This window comes from Balaenoptera acutorostrata, chromosome 15 (genome assembly GCF_949987535.1).
Source record: "Balaenoptera acutorostrata chromosome 15, mBalAcu1.1, whole genome shotgun sequence".
Classification (NCBI taxonomy): domain Eukaryota; kingdom Metazoa; phylum Chordata; class Mammalia; order Artiodactyla; family Balaenopteridae; genus Balaenoptera; species Balaenoptera acutorostrata.
In genome coordinates this window covers 15,798,820-15,805,539 of record NC_080078.1, presented here as the reverse complement: position 1 = coordinate 15,805,539, position 6,720 = coordinate 15,798,820, and the positions used below count along the sequence as shown (strand labels likewise).

The following is a 6,720-nucleotide window of genomic DNA, read 5'->3' as shown; positions in this document are numbered from 1 at the left end:
GCTGAACAAGAAATGGATTAGATTTTTATATGTTGATCTTGCTGAATAAGATTAGTTCTAACAAGTTATCACTTAATGGTCTTGGGTTTTCATACTTTCTGCAAATGATGACTTTTTTGCCCATTGAATCTGCCTCAAGTAGGAAATAGGGTTATGATTGGATGTTCCTGCTGCCCATCATTTTTGCCCTTGGGGAGGAAACAAAAGTTTCTTCTCTTTGAAGTGGTTTTCCACAGAGTTGGGCTCTGGGTTCTGGATACCCTAATTTACTCAGACTCAGAAAGAAAATAATTGCACCGGGGTGATACGTAATACTGGAATCTTGCATTATACTGACTTGGGTAGAAAACAGATGGGCAGTAAAAAAGAATTTGACAAATATAGGAAAGTAAAATTTCCTTCTAAAAGCTTATTTTAAACTCTTTTCAGTGAATGGAACTGGAAAATTATTTGTTCATATGGACAAAAATGAAACTGGATTCCCTGTTTCACACTGCACACAAAAAATTCAACAGTACACAAAGTAAGAAGTTAAATAACTGAAGTAAAAGAAGTATTTGAGAAGAATATATAGATGAAAAAAATTTTTCTAACTCTGGAGATTTATTAAACAAGTTACAGAAAAGGCTAATAATAAATTTGGCCACATGAAACAAAAGAACTTCTGCACAAGAAAGATGATAATTAGAATTAATAATAGCATCTAACTCATAGTTTGAGCCTGAGTATCAGAAGAGATTATGTCTGTGAAAGGGACCTGTAAATCACTAAGCAAATGGTGGGGTTTTTTAAAAGTATAATTTCCATTTTATTGTCTTTCCAGGGGACCGTATTTCTTTAGTCTTTAAGGACTTAGCTCCTTACATGGGCTTTGGTGGAGGTCCTGGGGCAGCACCAGCAGGTCTAAATCGGGGTGGAGGTGTTCGGTCCTTCCGGGCTTCCCGAGAACGATTCCTGACTACCTTGCGGTGAATGGCACAACTCACGCAGTAATGCGGTTTCACATACAGCTTGGGAAGCATATAGGACAGTTCGCGCCAGGAGCTCACTCACCGTCGAAAACACTCGCTTTGGAAATGTCCCTGACGGCTGCGGCCTCTACGATGCTCCAAATGACGAACTTCTTAACGGCCTCATCCTCGGGCACGCATCGGTCACAGCTGGTGCAGCGAATAGGCTGCACGTGGCCGCGCCCCTTTTAGGCACGACCATTATTCCTTCTTTTCCTGGTCGTCTTGGAAGCGAGGAGGCGAGAGAGCATGGTGGTTGTTTTTAACCTGACCCAGCAAAGCGCCTTATGCTCTATTTAGATTGATTTGATGTTAGGAACACTGGTTCACTCAAATTATTTCAAGTTTTGAAGATTTTGTAGTTAAGATTCCATGATAGGCATCATAAACGGATGGGTTCTTGACACCTTGGTTCCTACAAGCTTCATGCAACCTGCTCCTGCAAAGCTTGCCGTGGGATAGCAGTTAGTGAGCGGTTGGTAGCTGCTACAGTGCTAAGAGCTGAAATACACTGAAATTAACCACAGGTCTTTTTTTTTTGGTGCATTATAGACTCAGAGCTCCTAAATAGTTACATCAGAGAGATTCTTCTGGTACAATTGCTATCTAGTTGGGGAGGAACTTGCTACCCTGCCCTCTTTCCAGAATTCTCTCTCTGAGGGAGGGGTGGGGGGGATCTCTCTTACGAACCAGGCACTCTTCTGTGCACTGGAAATAGAGTGATGAGCAAGACAGACAAGAATCTCTGCTCTCTGGAGCTTATAGACTCTAGTTGGGGAGTCAGACATAGATAAACTACATAAATATGTAATATAATTTCATGTAATAATGAGTGTTATGAAAAAATATCTGAGTATCTGTAGCAGACACTGCAGTTGCTCCATTCACGTCCCATCAGTGTTTATCATTCTCATGCAAGCTGGCCAGGTTTCCAGCTGCCAGTACCTGCCTGCCTGAGGGCTCTCTCCGGCTCCTGGAGCCTTCTCTGCCTGGGTGCAGGGCAAATTGGATGCACCAGAGAAGTAAGGCTTTCCCGGAGAGCAGCCCTCCACTGATAGCTAATGTGAGTTGTGGATAAAAATCTAGCCCCCTCTCCTCTCAAGTGGATAACTCTGAGGCATGTTCTGCCCTGGATTTCAGAGTTCCTCAGTGTATTGAGCTCCGATCATCCACAGCAGTAACTTGTTTCATCTCACAGCTTTTATGGGTTCACTTCCTCACCAGTGTTTCCTGGATTACCTCTCAAATAAATTACTTCCCCTTGTCTCAGTGTTCATGTACAGGGGAACCCAAGGTAAGCTTTCGTCAAGAGTAGGGGTAGGGGATGGATGGGAGCTTATAGCTAGGTGCCCACCTGTGGTTACCTGGTCAGGTGCACACCATAAGGTGGGTCATTAAGAAAAGCTCTGGGGGTTGGACAATCTTTCTGAGATATTGCCTATGCCTTTAAAGTGGGCCCTTGGCCTCTGCTAAGGGCACAGAGGGGCCGTGATATCCGAGCAACCTCTTGTGGTGATCAGAGTGTGAAAGTTTTTTTATCAAAAACAAACCCAGCTTATTTATATATTTATTTATTTTTGCATTCATTCTTTTTTTTTAAAAAAAAATTATTTATTTGGTTGCGCCAGGTCTTAGTTGCAGCATGTGGGCTCCTTAGTTGTGGCATGTGAACTCTTAGTTGCAGCATGCATATGGGATCTAGTTCCCTGACCAGGGATCGAACCCAGGCCCCCTCCATTGGGAGTGCGGAGTCTTAAGCACTGTGTCACCAGGGAAGTCCTGCCAGCTTATTTATTAAAATATGTCCCCACACCCTGGTTGGTAGCTTCTCATCCTGATCCAATGGTCTTATTTTTTTTTCCTCAGCCTCCTTTCCTGCTAACAAGAATGGGCCCTTTGTTGTTTAAATTACTTATTGGTGTTTTTCTTTTCTTTCTGATTATAAACGTCACTCTTTTTTTTTTTTTGTATAAAAGTTTTAAGTACACACATATATATAGAAGAAAATTAAAATCACCCTGTGGCAGATTAAAGTTGATCACAAATTCTTTGCCACACCTCCCACTGAGAGGTGAGATCTTTGTCCCCCTCTCTTAGAATGTGGTCGAGCTCCGTGACTGCTTGACCACTAGAATATAGTGGAAGTGACTCTGTGACAGTTTCCAGATCAACACCTTAAGAGACTGGGAACTTTCAATTCTTATCTCTTGGAATACTTGCTCTTGAAGTCTAACCACTATGCTGTGAGTAGCCCAAGCCACATAGAGAGGCCACATGGAGGTCCTGCAGGTGACAACTCCAACCGAGCTCCTGGCCTGCCCATGGCACCAACTTCCAGCCATGGGAGTGATCTGTTTTGAAAGTCCAGCCGAGCTGAGCCTTCAAGGACTCCAGCCCCAGTCACGATCTGACTGCAGCCATCTGAGATTCCCTAGTGAGAACTGCTGAGGCTAGACAATCCACAGCACCACGACACAATAAGTTGCTGTTTTAGACTTGTGGTTGCCAAGGGAGAGGGGATATGGGGGAGGGATGAACTGGGAATTTGAGATTAGCAGATGCAAACTATTCTGTATATGTATAACTGAATTACTTTGTTGTACACCAGAAACTAACACAACATTGTAAATCAACTACACTTCAATAAAATAAATTTTTAAAAAAAGTCGCCGTTTTATTTGGAGTAGTTTGCTCTGCAGCAATAGAGTAGAACAGACCCATTGTCCTATGATCCAGCGACAACCACTATTAACATTTTGGTTTTCCTACACATACGTATTTTTTTTTTTTTTTTTTTCCACACACACACACTGTATTTTATTTTTACAAGAGATAGATAGACTGACACCAAGCATTGTACATGGATGACCACAACAAAAGCAACAATGATTGCAATTACCAAACATGAAACACACTTATACTATGTCATAATATTGACATTCAGTCCAGTAATCCTCCACTGTAACAGCTCCTTTACTTTGCAGTGAAAATTGATTTGTATATTCTTTTCCTCTGAGTCCTTGTGGGATTTTTTTTTTTTTAATTCAGACAGAAAGTCACAAAAATTATACTCATCCTCATCACACATACGTATTTTTAAACAGGTAATTTTAAAACAAAATGTTCAGAATTTTAATGGAATTTTTTTCAGAGCACACACATTTCTTTGCTCTGGTTATTAAGAAAGCAGAACTAAGGGCAAGAGAAAATATGCTGGAGAGAGAATGAAAAATGATTGGCTTGTGGATCACATTAGCAGACACACACAAGTATGGTTTGGTGTTCTATGTAATTTCATGAAGATATGCTCCTGTGTCTTTGAAAACAGCTTGTGCAGACACCTTTGACTGTAATTCTCAGATATTTCTTAGGATAAATTCTTGGAAGTGAAAATTCCAGGGCAAAAGAGTTTGAGGCTTTCTTTTTTTTTTGGCTGCGTTGGGTCTTTGTTGCTGTGTGCGGGCTTTCTCTGGTTGCAGCGAGAGGGGGCTACTCTTCGTTGAGGTGCATGGGCTTCTCATTGCGGTGGCTTCTCTTGTTGCAGAGCACGGGCTCTAGGCCATGGGCTTCAGTAGTTGTGGCGTGCGGGCTTAGTTGCTCCGCGGCATGAAGGATCTTTCTGGACCAGGGCTCGAACCCGTGTCGCCTGCATTGCCAGGCGGATTCTTTTTTTTTTTTTTTAACATCTTTATTGAAGTTTAATTGCCTTACAATAGTGTGTTAGCTTCTGCTTTATAACAAAGTGAATCAGTTATACATATACAATATGTTCCCATTTCTCTCCCCTCTTGCATCTCCCTCCCTCCCACCCTCCCCATCCCACCCCTCTAGGTGGTCACAAAGCACCGAGCTGATCTCCCTGTGCTGTGCGGCTGCTTCCCACTAGTTATCTATTTTACATTTGGTAGTGTATATATGTCCATGACACTCTCTTACCCTGTCACATCTCACCCCACCCCCTCCCCATATCCTCAAGTCCATTCTCTAGTAGGTCTGTGTCTTTATTCCCGTCTTGCCACTAGGTTCTTCATGGCCTTTTTTTTTTTTTTCCCTTAGATTCCGTATATATGTGTTAGCATACTGTATTTGTTTTTCTCTTTCTGACTTACTTCACTCTGTATGACAGACTCTAACTCCATCCACCTCATTACAAATACCTCCATTTCATTTCTTTTTATGGCTGAGTAATATTCCATTGTATATATGTGCCACATCTTCTTCATCCATTCATCTGTCGATGGACATTTAGGTTGCTTCCATGTCCTGGCTATTGTAAATAGAGCTGCAATGAACATTTTGGTACATGACTCTTTTTGACCTATGGTTTTCTCAGGGTATATGCCCAGTAGTGGGATTGCTGGGTCATATGGTAGTTCTATTTGTAGTTTTTTAAGGAACCTCCATACTGTTCTCCATAGTGGCTGTATCAATTTACATTCCCACCAACAGTGCAAGAGTGTTCCCTTTCCTCCACACCCTCTCCAGCATTTATTGTTTCTAGATTTTTTGATGATGGCCATTCTGACCGGTGTGAGATGATATCTCATTGTAGTTTTGATTTGCATTTCTCTAATGATTAATGATGTTGAGCATTCTTTCATGTGTCTGTAGGCCATCTGTATATCTTCTTTGGAGAAATGTCTATTTAGATCTTCTGCCCATTTTTGGATTGGGTTGTTCGTTTTTTTGTTATTGAGCTGCATGAGCTGCTTGTAAATCTTGGAGATTAATCCTTTGTCAGTTGCTTCATTTGCAAATATTTTCTCCCATTCTGAGGGTTGTCTTTTGGTCTTGTTTATGGTTTCCTTTGCTGTGCAAAAGCTTTTAAGTTTCATTAGGTCCCATTTGTTTATTTGTGTTCTTATTTCCATTTCTCTGGGAGCTGGGTCAAAAAGAATCTTGCTGTGATGTATGTCATAGAGTGTTCTGCCTATGTTTTCCTCTAAGAGTTTGATAGTGTCTGCCCTTACACTTAGGTCTTTAATCCATTTTGAGTTTATTTTTGAGCATGGTGTCAGGGAGTGTTCTAATTTTATACTTTTACATGTTCCTGTCCAATTTTCCCAGCACCACTTATTGAAGAGGCTGTCTTTTCTCCACTGTATATGCTTGCCTCCTTTATCAAAGATAAGTTGACCATATGTGTGTGGGTTTATCTCTGGGCTTTCTATCCTGTTCCATTGATCTATATTTCTGTTTTTGTGCCAGTACCAAACTGTCTTGATTACTGAAGCTTTGTAATATAGTCTGAAGTCAGGGAGCCTGATTCCCCCAGCTCCATTTTTCGTTCTCAAGATGGCTTTGGCTATTCGGGGTCTTTTGTGTTTCCATACAAATTGTGAAATTTTTTGTTCTAGTTCTGTGAAAAATGCCAGTGGTAGTTTGATAGGGATTGCATTGAATCTGTAGATTGCTTTGGGAAGTAGAGTCATTTTCACAATGTTGATTCTTCCAATCCAGGAACATGGTATATCTCTCCATCTATTTGTATCATCTTTAATTTCTTTCATCAGTGTCTTATAATTTTCTGCATACAGGTCTTTTGTCTCCTTAGGTAGGTTTATTCCTAGATATTTTATTCTTTCTGTTGCAATGGTAAATGGGAGTGTTTTCTTAATTTCACTTTCAGATTTTTCGTCATTAGTGTATAGAAATGCAAGAGATTTCTGTGCATTAATTTTGTATCCTGCTACTTTACCAAATTCATTGA

At 40.9% G+C, this 6,720-nt stretch overlaps 1 pseudogene; it reads right to left on the bottom strand.

Moving 5' to 3' along the window:
- Positions 1-784: 784 nt before the first annotated feature.
- Positions 785-1,261, bottom strand: LOC103009824 (40S ribosomal protein S26-like; annotated as a pseudogene).
- Positions 1,262-6,720: the final 5,459 nt, after the last annotated feature.